The 20012-nt window shown below is 35.0% G+C and overlaps 1 long non-coding RNA gene across 1 annotated transcript; it reads left to right on the top strand.

Moving 5' to 3' along the window:
* Positions 1–3660: 3660 nt before the first annotated feature.
* Positions 3661–4244, top strand: LOC127745654 (uncharacterized). Its single transcript, XR_008006872.1, has 3 exons — positions 3661–3688; positions 3790–3874; positions 4146–4244. It is a non-coding gene; the product is annotated as an uncharacterized LOC127745654 (long non-coding RNA).
* The last annotated feature ends 15768 nt before the right edge of the window (positions 4245–20012 follow it).

Genomic DNA, 20012 nt, shown 5'->3' with positions numbered 1-20012 from the left:
TCATATGTAAAAAACAAAACCCATTAATTCGTCATTTACAACCTAGATTATACAATCTGTTATAAGTAAAACAGTTTTTTTTTTTGTTTCAAATATTTATATGTAAGTTCTAATTTTTAAGTGAAAATATGTGCATTTATGTCTTACATTTTATTTTTGTGTTCATTTTCGAAATCAGAATTCAAGTTTCATTTTGCAATTATATTCATTTATGAAATACTCGACTAAAGTTATATTTAAGTCGGTTTTTTTTATCCTCGATACGCTTTTTATTTTCAAATTCAAAATTTAGTATTTTTTTTCCAAATTCATGTTTGTATTGTACTTTAATTCTGTTAAGTAATAAATAGTAGTATTAGTTTTAATATTCAACTTTTAGGATAATAAAAACGTATTTTTTTTTATATATTACATGATTCAAAAACTACTTACTCCAGAGAAAGTTAAGTTTTTTTAGCTATATGGGTATATATTAGTATATATAAATTCCATATGTTTGAAAATATTATTCTTTTTTTCTATAAATTACCTTAAGATTACCATTTTAATTTTAAAATAACTAAAATATTAGGTAGTAAATAGAATTGAGCTTAATATTTTATTAAATTTGATTACATATATAAAATTGTTATATTAAATTTATTTTTCATAGATTTACTTTAAAACATGCATATAAGTAAATTTGTTTTAGAATATTGGTGTAATTTTCATCCTGAAATGATTTATTTGGGTGAATTATTGTTGTCATTATCTAATTTATAAATAAATTTTATATCTGGTCTAAGTTAAATAAAATTGGGAAAAAAGTTTATATCTATTTTAAATTAAATAACACTGGAAAAAAAAATATAAATTACAAAACCTGTAATAATTTTGGTATCTTCCTAATTTAATTTAAATTTATTTATTTTATGCATTAGAAATTAAACAAGGTATAAAATTATAAATTTCTATTTGTTAATTATTTAATTAAGCCAAGGTTTTTATTTTTCAAATATAGCAAGGCCAATCAACAAAAACTGAAGCATGAAATTACGCAAACTAAGGCATTTTATGGGCTATTTCTGAAACTTTTTGTTTTCCAATATTTTAGTCACGTTCTATATTTTTTCTTTATGAGATCGTCACTTATGTTTTTATAATTACACAAAACTTTAAGCGTTATACCATCACTTTTTAAAAAATATTAGAATGTCATTAAAAGTTTAAAATAAATATTATCTAACATGGTACGTTTACAGTAATGGATTCAGAAAATTTTGATAGTGGGACAAAATATATATAATATAATAAAAATTTTTATAATAAAAATATTATATGTACACAAAAAGTAGTTATTAAATTATTTATTAATCGTTAAATATTTATATATAAATATATGTATTTTTAATTTATTTTTAATTTGTATTTTTTATTTCAATATGTATACATGTGATTATTTTTTATGTATATATAATATGATTAGTCTTTAAAATATATAATTTACAAAGTAAAACAATAAAATACATATAATTTATAAATTAAAACACTAAAATAGTAATTTAAATGATAATATATAATTTAAAATTGGGTAAAGTATATTTTTTATTCCTGAAATTTGACAAAAGTTTTAAAAATACCCCTAAGTTTTATTTTGTTTCAGTTTTGTTCTAAAAGATTTTTATTTGCATCAAATATACCCTTGACGGTTAAATTTTCAAAAAGTTTAAGACTGATATAACAATAATACATGAAAATTATGCTTGATTTGCTTATGTTGAGAGTTATTCTTATGAAATTGTTGTTGAATTAGTCTTAAATTTTTTGAAAAATTAGCCGTCAAGGAGTATATATTTGATGCAAATCGAAAACTTTTAGAACAAAATTGAAACAAAATAAAACTTAAGGGTATTTTTGAAACTTTTGTCAAACTTCAAGAACAAAAAATATACTTTACCCTTTAAAATTTTATTATTTAGGTTTTATATTTTAAAAAAATTGAATAACCTTTTTCTTAATAATACAATCAAAATATCTCTCTTTTTATATAGAATAATACTATATATTTATATTTTTTGTTAACTAAGTCCAACCAAATTAGTCTAAGATAACAAAAATCAATTATGACTAACATTATTCAAAGTTTTATTGTTTAACTTAATTAGATTTAGTTTTCTTTCAATTAATGTAGTTGTTACAGAAAAAAAATTAAACCTAATATAAAAAAAGATAAATAATACTCTCTTTTGAGTCGATTTCTAAAAAAAAATAACAAATTTTATTTAAATTGAGAATTGATCATTCTAACAATATCTAATATAAAATTCTTAAATTGACTATAAAGTACCAAAAATTAAGTAAAAATGATTGTGGAATCAAATTTAATAATTTAATAGAACAAATCAATTTTATTATCATATACTATTCAAAAATATTTTAAATTATAGTGGGATACTTGCCCCACACTCTGCTACGTTACATGTTGAATTAGATGATGTATAGTGATATGGAGTTTTATTCATTTCAAATATGGCGACAAAAACCTAATGGTCTCATATTAGGTTCGTGAAGGAGGTTGGTTTAAAATGAAGTAGGCATCGTGAATTGGAAAAAAAAATAAAAATAAAAGCCTATTATTTTGGATGGGGTGCATTATAATTGAATAAGGCAATTAGCCTTCACTTTGTGATTGCTATCGTGGAATCTTTGCAGCCAGAAAATAATGGTATAAATCTGTGATTGTTTTGGATCAACCATTGATGAGTGAGACCTATAGTGCATCATAGTCGAATTACCGTAAACTCTCGCAACCCCGGCTTTGTATTGGCTTAGTCCTAATAGCATCGAAGGAAATTCCAAGGACTGCAAATACTGTAGACGTGGAATGATGCCTCCTATGGTGAAGCTCTCATTGGCTGGGTGAATTGTCGCATTCCCTTTCATGGAAATGATGTTCCTCAGGCAGCTACATGCCGAAAGTTTCAGGTTAGGTTGCAAATCTTGCAATGAGATCTTTGTGGTGGTGGATTTGGGGCACATCTCTCTCTTTGCCAATACGATCGATGATGAGATTTAGATCAACACGTTGATGTGATGTAGTAGGTTCGAAGTTTAGGACTTTAGGTAAGATGTGAAAAATTGTAAGCATTTCTTTTTATCTCACTCAGGAAAAAAGGGATAAAATGAATGCAACTATTGCCAAAATGTCCACTGGGGGATACTCAGTGGTTAGAAAGAAGAATAATAAAGCAACGTATCATTTGAAGAACTTCCCAAATACTTGCTAAGATGCAGTGGGACTTTTGGGGTCTATTTATATGAAACGCCATAAGAGGAGAAGCTACCGAGGAATAGACACAACTTCACTACACAAAAAGTATCGTTGAAGGATAAGGGAGATCATAATTGACACCATCTAGTTTTTTCTTCACGGGATAAGATCCACTCCTACATCAGGAAACATGCCTTCTGAGTTTACGATAACAAGGACCATTGCGATAGACAACTTTGCCAATATGCTTGACGATTCACAGGTCCCAAACGAGAACGACAGTAAGTCCTTATGTGAGGAAAAATATTTCTTTGTCCTGAAAATGTATGTTGAACAGAATCTGGGGTGCCCCAACTTTTCCATTTTCACCAGGAGTTCAGTCCATTGCCTCCTGTTTCGACTCAGGAGAATCTAAACCTAGAACTCATAATCGATGTTGTAAGTGTTTGCTCATGATTATTTTGAATGATGGGATTTTTCTCAATGCCAAATTTTGTCACTATTTTTTCTAATGTTGGTGTAATATTGTTTCCTAGCAGCCGTTTGGTGTCCAAGTGCAATCGCATAATACTATTGCTGATGATGATAAGAAACGTCTCCGACGTGTACTGAACATTGTGTGAGGTAAGCATCAACATTCGGTGTCATGTTAAGTAGAAGGGATAACTTTTAAGATTATGTTTCGATGTGGAGGGTTAAAAAAATACCCATGAAATGTGTATGTGTCTGGCATAAGTAAAGGCTAAATAGTTGTGATAAAGTTTAAATACTAAGCACTATGGTCATGAAATGTTTTTGTTTCTACTACGCATGCAAGAGGCTTCTTTTAAGTAACTATTCAATAAAAACCTTTTCATAACACTATGTCTTGTTTTTGGCCTCTTTGTTCATGTAGATGGTGGATGCCAGGTAAGTGAATTGTGATAAAAAACTTTTCTTCAAGACCAAACTTCTGGAGCAAACTGATGCATCGTTGCTTGAGATGAAAAAATTCCTAAGCGCTTGGGAGTCTTCCATTGCAGCTCAGTCAAGTCCTAGTGGTGTGAAATGTACATGTAGTACGCAAGTACTTGGGAGTACGATGGCGAATGTTGGCTATGCTGCCTCTCGTGCTGGAGTTAAGGTAGCAACTACTAATTCTTACACGCACACACAATATACCACAGATGTAAAAGGGGAAGGGACTTGCCGAAGACAAAAGTTCAGGATTGTTTGATCTCATCGTCCCCAACTCCCCAGGATTCGATGATGATGTCATCTTCAATGAGGTGCTATCAACTCTGCGGCCAAGTCCACTTGGGACCGTAATAGTGCCCATTCCACCTACAGGATTCAGATCGTCGTCAGTTGGTTTATCAAAGATGATTTTTGGCCATTGTCCTGCTATGGCACCTTGGGTGGGTCCATAACATCAAAAGGTAATATGCCACCAAAACTGAGTTATAAAAATCTAGTCCTATTACAACATGTTCAACAATAATTCCTTTTCTATCTCACGTATCCAGGTTCTCTCCCACCTACCTAATATGTCCCAACTGGATTACACCACCCAATTTTGTGAATTATTTTCATCTTCCCCGAATGTCCCAGGACATGTTAAAATCCCAGAGTTGGAGCAGTTGGAGACACCCAATGAACCGGCAATCGGCCAGTCTAATTCTATTACCTTCTGTAGTTATAAGTGGACCTCCATGGCCACCTGTAATTCTTCTCATGGATAAAGTATGGAAACCTCATGGTTTTATGGGGGAAGCTAGAATCAACTATCTTCTTAATCCCACTGGTAATCACCACATAAACCTAAATATTAATTTTGTGCATATAGGCAAATGATCTAAATACTTTGTGCTTTGATCTAAGGTTTTGTAAAAGCCTTTAGGCCGACAGTTGAGATGGAGTTAACCTATAATGAATCTGCATTGCTACCTACATATTTGGAAAGTTTGAGGATGACTACAGCTATGAGTAAGCTAACCCCTCCCTCTATCATAATTATCCTCATCTGGTGTATGTAACAAATGTGAATGGTGTAACACCCTACCACACAGAGTCTTATGCTTAAGTCATAAAGTTGAGGTAGCAAGGTACTATGACCTCTAAAAGTAAAAATGTATAAATATATAATAATAATAGTTGAAAGAAATTTATATCGAGAAGCCTGTGAAGAAAAGTTTAAAACAAAAGTCATAACGCTGATGTAAATAGAAAACTTGCGTACGAAGAAAACTAAGGTTCATAAACCTAAATATATAGAAAGTAAGAGTAGGGAGTCAAGGATACAAAATAACAAGCTCCTAACTCAGCTTGCGAAGCTAAGGCTGGTCCGATAAATATTTACATACAAATATATAACCTTAAGCCCAAAGGAACATGTTTAAAAACCTTAGTTCTCCATAAAACCTTTAGGAGGTACAATAGCAAAGTAGTAATATACACATGAGGAGAGTCTAATACATATATATACATATTAAAATATCAAAAGAAGAAGGAAACCCCAAATGGAAACCACTTCGCTGCAAAAGCTCCAGACGCCTACCGAGATGTCTCTCGACCTACATCTGAAAAATAACAACACAGTATGGAATGAGAACCGGAAGTTTTCAGTATGGTAAAGGTGCCACGCATATAAGATATAAGGTCCTGGAAATGCCAGAGGCAATCCTAAAATGCCGATACTCAGAGCTAAAGCTTAAGGAACTATAAACAGAAGCCATAAATAGGTGGCCGTCTAAAGATTCTCAACCTAACTAAACTTAACCTATACACTAAACTTTCCCAGATTATAACAAATGATTATAAACATGTATGCAATCCCATATAGTTCACAAGCAAGCAAACCAGACAATATGCATATGATGTATGCCTGTCCTATGGCTGTTGATATCAACTGTTCGTTACGTAGCCAGCCCAACATGTCCTAGTAGATAACCATGTGAAATTAACCATGGAAAGAATTACAAGCTGACATGGAGGAGTTAACACCCCAAGCTCAATGATAACCATGGGCAGGATCCCAAGCTGACAAGGGGAGACAATACCCCAAGTTCAATATTATCCATGGGACGAATCCCAAGCTGACATGGGAGAGACAACACCCCAAGCTCAATATTATATGTGGGACGTATCCCAGGATGACATGGGGAGACAACACCCTAAGTTGACATGGGAAAGACAACACCCCAAGCTCAATAATATTCCGTAGGACGAATCTCAGGCTGACATGGGGGAAACAACACCCCAAGCTCAATAACAATTCACTCATATCTCAGAAATATCATTTACGTTCTCGGTAATAACTCATAGCTCATCTCATCATTCTCCATTAATTAACATCATCATTTTTCTCACACATCATTCTCAATGTCACTTTACTCTCTTAATTGCCTCATATGCCATTTTCATCAACCTTATTAATCAAATACCATCTTCCCCAACCATCCATTACCTCTTAAAAGTCTTTCTTCATCTCTAAGTCACCACCATCTCCTAACTTCATCCTATTACTAGGCTTACTAACAATATCTAGGGCTAAAGGAATGAAAATAGAAGTTTATAGGTTCGAATTTATGCTTTAAAACACAAAATTCATCTTTGCTGAAATAGGGGCCACGCGTACGCGTGGGAGTAAAAAGTCTTTACTCGCGTACGCCAACACCCAGCTTACGTACGTGTGAATCCCAACCCAAAAGGGTTGGTCGCGTTGCGAGCAGGTGGTGGCCTACGTAAATCCCAGGTCACGCGTATGCGTGGGTGTACATTTTACCAAAAATTTTGCTGAGTCTGAAAAAGTAGCAGAATTTCCATTTTGGACCCTAAACTTCATACGCGCATAACTTTTTCGTTTTAAAACATTTTTCATTCGTTCTTCGAACGACGTAAACTTCACAAACCCAATTTTCATATAAAATAGATTTGAAATAGTTTGGAAGTCTGGAAGCCGAGTTATAACTCGCCGAAATTCGGCCAAAAACCAAATTTCACAAAACTTCAAAACCTCCATTTTCCGTACAAACCAAACTCAATTCACATTTTCTTTACTCATATTCAACACTACAATATACCCATTTAATTGCCAAAATCTACACTTTCTTTAAAACTCAATTTACCATACCTACAACCATCAACACAACATATCAAATTCACCCCCAAGAACTCATGACCAACATATTCTCATACTCAATCATTTTCAACACAAATCATACGTAGTCTTCTCTTATGCAACATCACATTCATAATTCATTATCATCACATAATATCATCATCATTATTACTCAACATTTACCATCATCAATCATTCAATATACATTTCAACCACCAAAATAATAATCATCAACACTAGTCATTAATCCTCAACCATACATGCCATACAACCTATCTTAGGGTCACCTAGCCTAAGTTTTAACAAGACATTATATATTAAATACGAGAAACCTAAATCATACATTTGCCGATTTTTCAATAAACCTGAAACACCTCAAGCGTTTCCGAACCACAAGCTCCACAACTCCAGCCCCCCTCACCAACGATACCCAGCCTCCAAAGTTAATCTTCTAGTTTCCAATTTCTCAAATTAACTCCAACCGATAACCAATTTCAATCTAACATCACAATTATCACTATAATCAATATAGAGTTCACTAAATCAATATTTCACAAAAGGTTGGAGGGTTCTTACCAGACCCACAGCTCAAACAAGCTAAACCCGACAATACCCGCAGGTTAACTCAAATCTAAACACCGAAATCATCCAAAATTCAACATAATTTCACATTGGGTTTCAAAAATTGGGAAGAGAAAATTAAAAAGTAAAACGTGGATTCCTTACCAAATTGACCACTGGGCTTTGTAGAGCTCGATACTGCGATTGCGTGGCCGCAAACGGTGTGGCGATCGAAACTACAGATCAAAAGTTACAAGGATTTGATTATGGAAGTGAGGGTTTATGTTTTGGAACTCTCTTCTTCCCTCTCTTGAAGCTTCCAGCGTGAATTGTATGTTGAGGGAGAGAGAAGATGGCTGAAGCCATATTTATTAAGTGTTAAGATTGGGGTTTGGCCCATTTTGGATCCGGTTCGGCCTAATCTTGGGCCGATTTCTTTAAAATTAGTATTAAAATTCATATTGTAATTTTCTCTATCATATTAAACCATAAAAATCACACAATTATCTTAATTAATAATTAATTTATTAGCTAATTATTCATTAATTATTTGGGGTTTACATTCTACCCCCTAACAGAAATTTTCGTCCTCGAAAATTTGCTCTCAATTCTCCATATATGCTCCCTTTGATTCAACCGATCTCTTACCATTTATTTTGTCATACTCCAACATCAATTTAATATCCTATTCCCAATTCAAGCCTAAGTTAACCCATTTGTCTTACTTTTAGCTTTGTTTAACTTTCTTAACGAGTACAAACTTCCTTAATATTTTATTCTGAGTAAATCTGTTATAACCTAAGCCACACATTCTCACTCTCCATTCTCGATCCTGTGTTAATCCTTGAATCATTATCATACCCCAAGACTCCTTTCTCTCATCATTACAACTCTAGACTTACCAAAATCACTGTGCTTCCGCAGTGTTACTCTTATTATAAGCCACCAAGATTCTGAATCGTTCACTTATTCTGCCAGAACATTCCCTGAATCTCTCCATCTTTCTAACTAAATGTTATCGACCTTTGCCCTTGCTGCAAGAGTTCTAATCCCTAGGCATCTCCACCACCTAATCCATTATCGTCTCCATCACAATTCCTATGTTATCCGCTCCATTCCTTCAGCAGTAACTCGCACAGCAGCAACCATATTCTCCAGAGAAGCTTGAAAATCAATGGTACTACCTTGCTCGCGTTCACGAGATACCATTTGGATCTTGTCCACACCGAACAATTGATATTAAAGTGATCAGTCTTAATATCTAGAGTATAATACTTCGAATCTCCAAAAGTAATGCTCACGAATATTTATGCTATATATGTCAAGCAGACATCCTAAATAGTATGTATACACAGTCAGAGTATGCTCAGAAGCATAGTCAATCTATTCCCCAAGCTTTACAGGGATGAACTGCTCTGATACCATAATATAACACCTTACCACACAGAGTCTTATGCTTAAGTCATAAAGTTGAGATGGCAAGATATTACGACCTCTAAAAGTAAAAATGTATAAATATATAATAATAATAGTTGAAAGAAACTTATATCGAGGAGCCTGTGAAGAAAAGTTTAAAACAAAAGTCGTAACGCTCACGTAAACGAAAAACTTGCATACGAAGAAAACTAAGGTTCATAAACCTAAATATATAGAAAGTAAGAGTAGGGAGTCAAGGATACAAAATAACAAGCTTCTAACTCAGCCTATGAAGTTAAGGCTAGTCGGAGAAATATTTACATACAAATATATAAACTTAAGCCCAAAGGAACATGTTTAAAAGCCCTAGTTCTCTATAAAACCTCTAGGAGGTACAATAGCAAAGTAGTAATATACACATGAGGAGAGTCTAATACATATATATAAATATCAAAATATCAAAAGAAGAAGGAAACCCCAAATGGAAATCACTTCGCTGCAAAAGCTCCAGACGCCTACCGAGGTGCCTCTCAACCTGCATCTGAAAAACAACAACACAATATGGAATGAAAATTGGAGGTTCTTAGCATGGTAAAGGTTCTGCGCATATAAGATATAAGGTCTTGGGAATGCCAGAGGTAATCCTAGAACACCGACACTCAGAGTTAAAGATTAAGGAACTAAAAACAGAAGCCATAAATAGGTGGTCGTCTAAAGATTCTCAACCTAACTAAACTTAATCTATTGATGCATGAGCATCTTTCCTATCTTCTCCTAGTAAATTTGCATCTAATTTGTTGAGTTTAATAAGGAATTAATTATCTTTTAGCCAATATGGATGCTACTTTGAGTCTTTTGCAATTTTGTTTATTTTAGGTAGCATTCGGCGGAATTTGATGGAGTTTCTGCAGCACAAGAATCAAAGGAGATGGCAGCGACGAGTGACGCGTACGCGTGATTTAGAGCTTTCCATTGCGATGCGTGCGCGTGACTGACGCGTACGCGTGATTTGAAGAATTGCACAGCGACGTGTGCGCGTGACCGACGCGTCCGCGTGACTTGCGAAAAAGACCATCGACGCGTACGTGTGACTGACGCGTACGCGTGACATGCGCCACGTGCAGAAAATGTAGAAAATGCTGGGGGTGATTTCTGGGCCCCATTTTAGCACCCAAGTTAGGCGCGGATCCAGTGAAGACAAGTGGTCCCCACGTTACAAGACGCGGAGTAGTTAGTTAATTCTGATTTAAATTCAAATTTGATTTTAAAATAGAAAAAGATATTATCTTAATTTTAGATATTAGTTTTTAAATTAATTAGGATTAGTTATAAAAAGGGGGAGACTTATCTTCTATTGAGGAGATTCCATTAGGGAATTCTATACAAATTAACATTCCACATTCCATGGGCAACTAATCCTCCATTGTTAAGGTTAGGAGCTCTGTCTATTTGTATGGATTGATTCATTTGATCTTTCTAATTTAATTCATGTTTTGATTTATATTTCAATAATTGTTTTCGTTCTTTATTTTATGAATTTGGGTGGAACGGAAGTATGACCCTCTTTCTATTTGAGTTCTTGTAAAACTTGGAAAAGTTCTTTACTTGAACAACAGCTTGAAAACATATTATCCTGAATTTCTAATTGTTTGTATTTAACGGGATACGTGACATATAATCCCCTTATTTTTGGATAATTAGGATTCTTGTGGCATAAAACTGGAATTTGATCATCACATTCTAATTGGAATTAATTGACCAAGGAATTGACAGTTAATGAATTTTAGAGGAGACTAGGAAGGTCTAAGGAATTAGGGTCTAGTCACATATAGTTTGCCATGAATTAAATCTTGCATGATTAAAATAGTTAGTAAGAAAAATCAATCCGGAAAAATAGATAACTCTGAAGCCTTAACTGTTTTCTCAATATTTTATTCCCAACTTATTTATTATTCCTTTTGATATTCTGATTCGAACTTAAACCTTTTGAACATCCAAACACTCTTTTCTGTTGGCCTAACTAAGCCAATCATTTAACCATTGTTGCTTAGACCATCAATTCTCGTGGGATCGATCCTCGCTCACCTGAGGTATTACTTGGTACGACCCGTTGCACTTGCCGGTTAGTTTGTGGGTTGTAAAATACCGCACCAAGTTTTTGGCGCCGTTGCCGGGGATTGATAGTGATTAACAACTATTAGTTATTTGATTGCTTAGATTAGGCATTTTAGTTTTAATTTTATTTATTTTTTAGTAATATTTTCAAAAAAATTTTTTATTTTGTTTTATTTAAAATTTTTTTCCTCTTAATTTTTGAAATTAAGTTTGGTGTCCCTATAGCAGTTTTTCTTTAAAAAAAAAATATTTTTTTGAAAAATCCTAGTATCTTTCTTTGTTTAATTTTTGAATTTATAGTTCACTTCTTTTCATTTATTTTCAAATTTTTATTTATTTTTATTATTCTTTATTTTATTCCTTTTCAAAAAAAATTCTGTTCTGTCTTCTTTGCTTTCCTTTTACCACATGGTACGTTTAATTCTGTTTAATGTTTTGTGCTAAGGAAAAATAATGGAGAGAGATCACATGGGTTACTACTCACACCCGAGTAGTGATTCATATTATGGTGGATGGAGGAGCTATCCAAATTTTGGTTGGCAAGGTCAAAACCAAAGAGACTTCAACACTCCATGTTCCAACTATCAAGAGTCACCACCTCCATATTCATATCAAGAACCACCATCTCAATATTCATATCAAGAACCATCATCTTTCTATCCATACCAAGAGCCACCATCTCCCTATTCATATCAAGAACCATCATCTCCTTCTTATTCATATCAAGAGCCACAATCTCCTTATTCATCTCAAATACCATCAGATCTTGAGCTCCTCATGAAAGAATTCCTACATGATATAAAGACGAGTGTCAAAAATGTAGAGAATTATGTGCAGACGATGATCAAGAACCAGGAAGGGGAATAAGCAAATTCCTTCCCAAAAGATACAATGCAAGATCCTATGAAAGAAAGAAAGGAAACCAATCAAAGGAGTTTATACTCCAGTAAATTAGAGAACTTTCCACCCTCACATATGGAAGAAGAGGAAGATGCACAACCTCCCATGCCCTTGGTAAGCAATGAAGAATAGATTGAATTAGAAGAAAGCTTCCAAGAGGAAGAGGTTGAAATTGAGAAAGCTTGCAAAGAGGTAGAAAAATTCAAAGAAGAACATAAGGGAGTGGAGCTTGCAAGACCTCTTCCAAAGCCATCACCATCCAATACGACATTCAAGTGGGTAAAATTCCTATCCTTAACCTTTACTTTCCCACTTGAATATGGGCTACTGGAGACGGATGGTCAACTTAGAGCTATTTGTGGCATTAAGAGTAAGAGGAAGATGGTTAGTGGCAAGAGTTGTCAAGTAAGGTTTAATATAGTTGCATACCCCAAATTGAAGTGCAAGAATTGGAGTAGAGCTCAATTGAATGGGTCTAGAAGGTTGTTTGGATGTCTCTGTGAGAATTCAGATTGCTTGCCACCCGGTGAGAACAATGGTGATCCACAAGAAGACGGATGTAAAAGCAAGGTTTGGGACCTTGGAATTCATTCCCACAATCAACACTCTTGGGGTCTTGTCACTTGCTTCAACTTGCTTGAAGGCGTTATGCACTTAGCTTGGAATCCCGGTGGCCATTGGAATTACAAACATTGATGGAGATTCCTGGATCAGTACAAGCATAAACCACCATGACAAGGAGCTCACCACATGTCCAACTTAAGGACTTTAACTAAAAGTGCTTGGTGGGAGACAACCCACCGTGGTATGATCGTTTCTTTTCACTCTTAGTTATTTTTTGTAGTAGTAGTTTCCTTATTTATTTGATTCTTATTAAGTTCTATCTGATCATGCAGCTATTTTAGAAGCAGGAACTGAATATTAAAAAAAAAACGTGCACATGACGCGCAAGCATCGATGACGCGTACGCGTCATATGCATGTGTGTGAAAAATAAAAATAAACAGAGAGTTGTGTAGGAGTGGTGCCAAAATGAAGCCTTTCGCACAAACAAGCTCACGCGTACGCGTCCATGACGCGTATGCGTCCATGACGCGTACGCGTCATTGGTGATTTTGGCATACCACTGACGCGTACGCGTGACCTGGAAAAACGGCGTCAATATATGTTTGGGCAGAGAGTTGTGCTGGCTTGGGGCTGGAAGTGTGATAGAAGCACAAAACTTGTTCTCGCGTATGCATCCCTGACGCGTGCACGTCATTTGACCAAACGGCCATCCACGCGTGCGCGTGCATGACGCGAATGCGTCGTATCCCAATATTGGTTCCCTAGCCACGCGAACAAAGAGATGCTCGTGCATGCGGCTGGCTTCGCGCGAATCGCACAAAACCAAGGGCACGCGGACATGTGCCAGACGCTCACGCGTCATTGAGGAAAATCTCGCGACCCACGCGTACGCGTGCCGCACGTGTACGCGTCGCCTGCGCCGCACAATTACTCTAGTTCGCCGCCCAGTTTTTATTTTCTTTCCTCCTCTCCCAATCCTAATTCTCTCTTGTTCTTTTATCCTTTTCTTTTTCTTTCATCATAATATTTGTCTCTTTCTATTTTCAGTTCTTCTTTGCTTGAGGATAAGCAAACCTTTAAGTTTGGTGTTGACGCTTCACTTAAGGGTTTTCTATTTATTCCTATGGCACCAAAAGGGAGGCGAATCATCTTCACTGAGGAGCACAACCTGAAGAATAAAGCGACCGCTAGGATAACTAAGGTGGTTAAGTTTCTTTCATTTTTTATTCCTCCCCTCTTTTTTTATGTTATGTTCCGGTTTTCTGCTATTTTGCTTTGTTTGTTGCATGATCCTTTATTAGTAAAGGAAAATAGGTTGGTAACGCCTTATTTTTTGTACGATCATGACGTGCTAAAAATTAGAGTGTTACATCAACCATTAACTCAGCCTTCTCATTTATTCCATTACACATTATTATACAACTTATCAAATTCACCCCCAAGAACTCATAACCAACATAATCTCATACTCAATTATTTTCAACACAAATCATACATAGCCTTCTCTTATGCAACATCACATTCATAATTCATTATCATCACATAATCTCATCATCATCATTACTCAACATTTACCATCATCAATAGTTCAATATACATTTCAACCACCGAAACAACAATCATCAACACTAGTCATTAATCCTCAACCATACATGCCATACAACCTATCTTGGGGTCATCTAGCCTAAGTTTTCACAAGACAATATATATTAAATACGTAAAACCTAAACCATACATTGGCCGATTTCCCAATAAATCCGGAACACCTCAAGTGTTCCCACACCACAAACTTATCAACACAACCCCTCACCAAGGAGTCTAGCTTCCAAAATCGATCTCAAGCTCCCATATCCTCAAATTAATTTCACTTCTCAACTAATTTCTAATCTAACAACATAATTACCATTAGAAGTGTTAGAGTTTCCTTACCTTACCCATGGCTCAAATGAACAACACCCAACAATTCACGCAAGCTAATTCGGTCCTAAACTATCGAAATTGACAAAATCTCAACACCCAATACATAATATTTTTGAAATTAGGGAAGGAGAAAATTGAAGCTGAGAAGTGATTTCCTTACCCAGTAGAGTATTGGGCTTTGAAAAGAATTCCGAAATGAACGCGTGGCCGCTGACGGCTCGTTAATCAAAACTCCGGATTAAAAGTTTATCTAGATTTAATTATCAAGTGAGGGTTTTGTGGATTTTGGAAGGTGTTCTTCCCTTTTGCTGCCCTGGCAGCGTGTTTGGCTTGCATGGAGAGTAAATGAGCTGAAGCTCATTGACTTTTATGTGTTGGGTTGGGCCTTAGGCCCAATACGGGCCCAATTTGTCTGGTTTGGCTCATTTAGCCCAATTTTAGGCCAAATTCTTTAAAATTAGTGTTAAAATTCCTATTTTAATTAGCTCTATTACATTAAACTCTACAATTTCATTTTCTAATTTTTAGGATTAATAATTATTTTATTGACTAATTATTTACTAATATCTCGGGTTCTACAGTGTTAGTTTGCGAGCATCCTGTCGGCACTTGCAGTGTGCGATTAACATATGGACTCAATATAAGTTATCCAAACATAGCATCATTTAAAATAATAATTTATGTTATATTTTAAAGTTCATTTAATATTTGACGGAGTATTCCACCCTAGAATACTTTTAGTTTCTAATTTTATTTAATAGATGTAATCATAAAACCAAAGCATTGTGTTTGTTTAGAAATATATACATTTTTCAACTCTTTGTCATAACCACCACAAAAGAGAGCATTTTTAAAAAATATTTCACTTTAGACATATTTTTTAAGATAAATAGAATAACTTCAAACTCTAAAAATTACATCACAAACTCAGGTGTAGAATTTAAGAGAAGCTAAAATCTCAACTACATTTTAGAGTGTTTAATTTCACACCCAATTGATATATTAACCATTTTTTATCTCTTTTTTTTTCTTTTCTCGTTGATGTGGCGATGATTTTCACCTCCATATTTAAACTCATTTTTTGTGGGTCTGTTTGTAGCGGCTATGCCTTTTTCTTTTGTAATTGGGCCAACCCAAATATGCCCAGACATAAAAAATGGATATTTAACCTTAAATCTACAGTTCAGCCCTTAAGATAAACGCAGACCGCTATTAATTATATAATGTTTAGTTAGTCTAATATCGAGTGAACACCCAATCCGATCCCTGTCTATTTCAAATTAGGACAAGGTGACATTTGTCCAAAAAAGTCATCCATGCCGGCCCCTGTCCATCCCTAAAATGAGCCATCGCGACCCTTCCATCGTTTCCCCTGACCAATGTTGATGGAAAAATCCTATGTGGTAGTTATTGGTGCTGATGTTGACGTTTATTCTGAGTGAAGTTATATGTTGGATTAGGAAGAATCGACAGGGGTTGATTTGTCCCCTTGCCTCCTCCAAAAATGATGTCATTTTTGAGTTAAAGAGGAACTAAATATCGCTCTCACTCACATAATCCCCCAAGCCCTATACCTTATTTACAGAATAATCAAACCCTTGTAATCTTCTTCACACGAAAAGAGAAACATTAGACAAAGTAGCTAGTGATGGTGCCGATAAGGGTGCTGACAAAGCTGCTAAGAAGGACTTAGATAACACTTCTAACTACGCAATTGACGGAGTCACTGATATCGTAGAGTGGAGGTATCTCTTATCACTGTTCAAGTTAGTGAGAGATTTTATAGTCTTTAAAATTAGCAATATTCAATCTCTATTCCTAAATTGCATATTCGTGTTAGAGTGTTTAGTGATGTAGATGTTGGAGTATTCAGTGATTGTATTTTTTTTAATTTTGTTTCAGTGAATGGCGTTTAAAGTTGTTTATTTAATTTGTTAAATAAATAATGTTGCCTGTGAGGGGTTTAGACCACTGTCACAGTCAAACAAAATGTCATAAAGTGGATTTTAATTAGGAGTAGTTATTTGCAGATGGATGAGTTTGAAGTAGTTCTTGTTTTTCATCATGGAGGATATTTTAAGAGGAATTCACAGGGTGAATTGGATTATGTTGACAGAAAAGTAAAAAATGGCCACCTTTAAACATTGATTTAGTGAACTTCTTTGATTTTGAGGCATTGTTGAAGGAGCTTGGTTACATAGATTACAAGACTATATTTTGGTTTGATAATATAGCACCTAACTTAGAATCTAGCTTACATGTAATGTGGGGTGATGCTGAGATAAATGACATGAGGAATAACAAGAGTAGAAACAAGAAGACAAATGAAATTTACACCTACTTTGATCATCCGGTTAGTGTGTCCGAACTTGCGCATGAGGAGAAGCAAGCTGAGAATGTTATTTTGAGTGATTCATCATCCTCAAGTGATGGGTATGAAACAACTGAGGATGAGCCCTACAAGCCTCCTCCTCCGGGATATAAAGATACAAATAGTACTGAAGATAGTGAGAAGCAGAGAAGGAAGGAGAGGTTGACAAAAAAGAAGAAAAAAATAGTATCACCAAGGAAGAGAGCTAGTCAGGGCCTAGATAGTGAGGTGAAGTCTGGCTCAGATGATAAGTTTGGCTCAAATAGTTATTTGATCAAGGGTGGCCCACATATTGCGGATAAGGCTGGACCAAGTAAGAGTGGTCCAAATTATTCTCCGAAGACAACCAAGAAAAGGGCTTCAAAGAAGTATTCAGGTAGGAGAAGGACACATATTCTTAGTGACGGAAAAAATAGGGTGAGAGGTGGTAGGGGTGATGGGCTTCAAGCAGTGGGTAGTGAGGGGTATGAAAATGGTTTGGCTATGAATATAGTGGTTCGAATTTTGAAATAGTTGGAAAAGAGTTAGACTTTAATTATGACAAGCCTTATGAGTATGAGAGTGAAGTATTTAACAGCCCAGTGTCAGATGATGATGAAGGCAGGACTACATTTGATACCTTCAATGAAGAGACAGAGTATGAGGATGTTAATTTTAAAGTTGGGCAGACATTCATTACAATGGATAGTTTCAAGAATGCTCCAAAGGACTATTTTGTATATAAAGTGAAGGATGTAATGTATCTAAAGAATGAAAAGAAGAGGGTAATGGCTACATGTACAGGAAAGGGTTGTCTTTGGTTGATTTTGACATCTTGGAACAATGCAAATGGTTCTTATCAGGTGAAGACTTTGGTGAATGAGCATAACTGTGCTAGGGATTTCGGTAGTAATCTAGCTGACAGGCAATGGTTAACATCAAAGTTGGTCAAGACACTACTTATTCAACCTGACTTAAAGCCTAAAAATCTATGGAATACATGATTGAAGATTACAATGTGTATCTTAGTGGTAAAATAATAAGTAGGTCACTGAAGGTTGCTAAAGAGATAGTTATAGGCAACGAACAAGCTCAGTATGAAAAAATTCATGATTATCTGATAGAACTTCATAGTAGTAATCCTGGAGGTACAACTTTAATGGATGTCATACATCATCTAAAGTCACTACCACTTTTTGATAGATTATACATAAGTTTGGATGCATGTAAAAGAGGTTTTAGAGATGGGCGCATGCCTTTAATAAGGTTAGATGGGTATTTTCTTAAAGGTTACTATGGTAGGCAGCTATGATCTGTAGTGGGGCAAGATGCCAATGACCATTTTTTTTGTTATTATGTGTGCTATAGTTCCTAACGAATATAAAAATACATAGAAGTGGTTCTTGTTAATACTTCAACAAGATCTAGGAGATTGCACTGAGTTGGGTATGAATTTCATCTCGGATCAACAAAATGTCACTTCTAACTCTTATTTTTTTTTTACAAAAACATATATTCTGTTTTGTTAAATTTTTTAATGTCATATACTCTTATTTGTTGTTGATATCATGTAATCTGCTTGGTTACCCGTTGATGATTTTGATACCTTGTAATCTGCTTGGTTACTTGTAAATTTTTTAATGTCATATATTCTGACTTGTTGATGATTTTGGTATCATGTATTCTGGTCTCTTAGTTGTTTTCTAAATTATTTTATGGATGTCATATCTCCTGAAGTTATTGATGAGTTTGATACCATATACTATTATACTTTGCTATGTTAGCTATTTTTTAATGTCATGTATTCTGATTAAATGGAACTACTGATATATTGTCTTGGGTGCAAATTAGGGGTTGGCATTAGCTTTGAAAGATGTTTTCTCGAGTGCTCATCACAGGAACTGTGTTCTACATATTTGGAAGAACTTCATCAAGCACTTCAAAGATGAAGAGACAAAGCAATTAGTGTAGGATTGTGCAAAGTGTACCACACACAATGAATTTAGTGCTGCAATGGAGAAACTGAAGCAAGCATGTGCTCTAGCATAGGAATATATGCAGAAATTTGAGCCGACTGTTTGGTGTAAGGCGTATTTTAGTCATGGGCCCAAAGTGGACAATATCACTAACATGTGTGAAGTTTGAAATGCAAAGATCGTAGAATATATGAAAAAGCTGATTCTGACGATGTGTAAAGAGTTGAGGTGCTACATAATGAGAAAGATGGCAATGTATAAGAAGAAGTTAGAGTCTCATGTTGGACCTCTTGCTCTAGTTAGATCAATTTATCAAGCCTAAGAGGCATAAATGGAGAGCTATTTAGACTGGTGATTGATGAGTCCATATATGACGATAATTTTTTGCTTGAATTGGACGGATTTCATCACATAAACTCACACTTAATTAGCAAAATAGCATACTTTTGTGATTTCTCTCTAGATTGGACCTAAATGTGAAAACGGCATTTTTGTGCTTAAATTGATCATTTTAGTTCCATTTTTATTCCATTCAATGCCGTGATATGTTTCGTTAAGTGATTTCAGGTCAATTGGGCAAGAATGGTTTGGTAAAGGTAGAAGAAAGAATGCAAAATGGGAGATTTCATGAAGAAAACAAAGGAGAAGCACACACTGAAGTGTGCGTACGCACAACCTCCTGTTCGTACACACAAGTAGAGAAATCAGCAAGTGTGCATAAACACACACCTGTGCGTACGCACAAGTCCCAGTGGGTGACTTCATTAATGAAGCACGTGGCTTGCGATTTTGGGGGCTTCTTGACCCAATTTTTGGAGTTGCTGAAGCCAAATTGAAGGCTATATCAGAGGTAAATGAA

This window comes from Arachis duranensis, chromosome 1 (assembly GCF_000817695.3).
Source record: "Arachis duranensis cultivar V14167 chromosome 1, aradu.V14167.gnm2.J7QH, whole genome shotgun sequence".
Classification (NCBI taxonomy): Eukaryota; Viridiplantae; Streptophyta; class Magnoliopsida; order Fabales; family Fabaceae; genus Arachis; species Arachis duranensis.
This window is presented reverse-complemented; position numbering and strand designations above follow the sequence as displayed.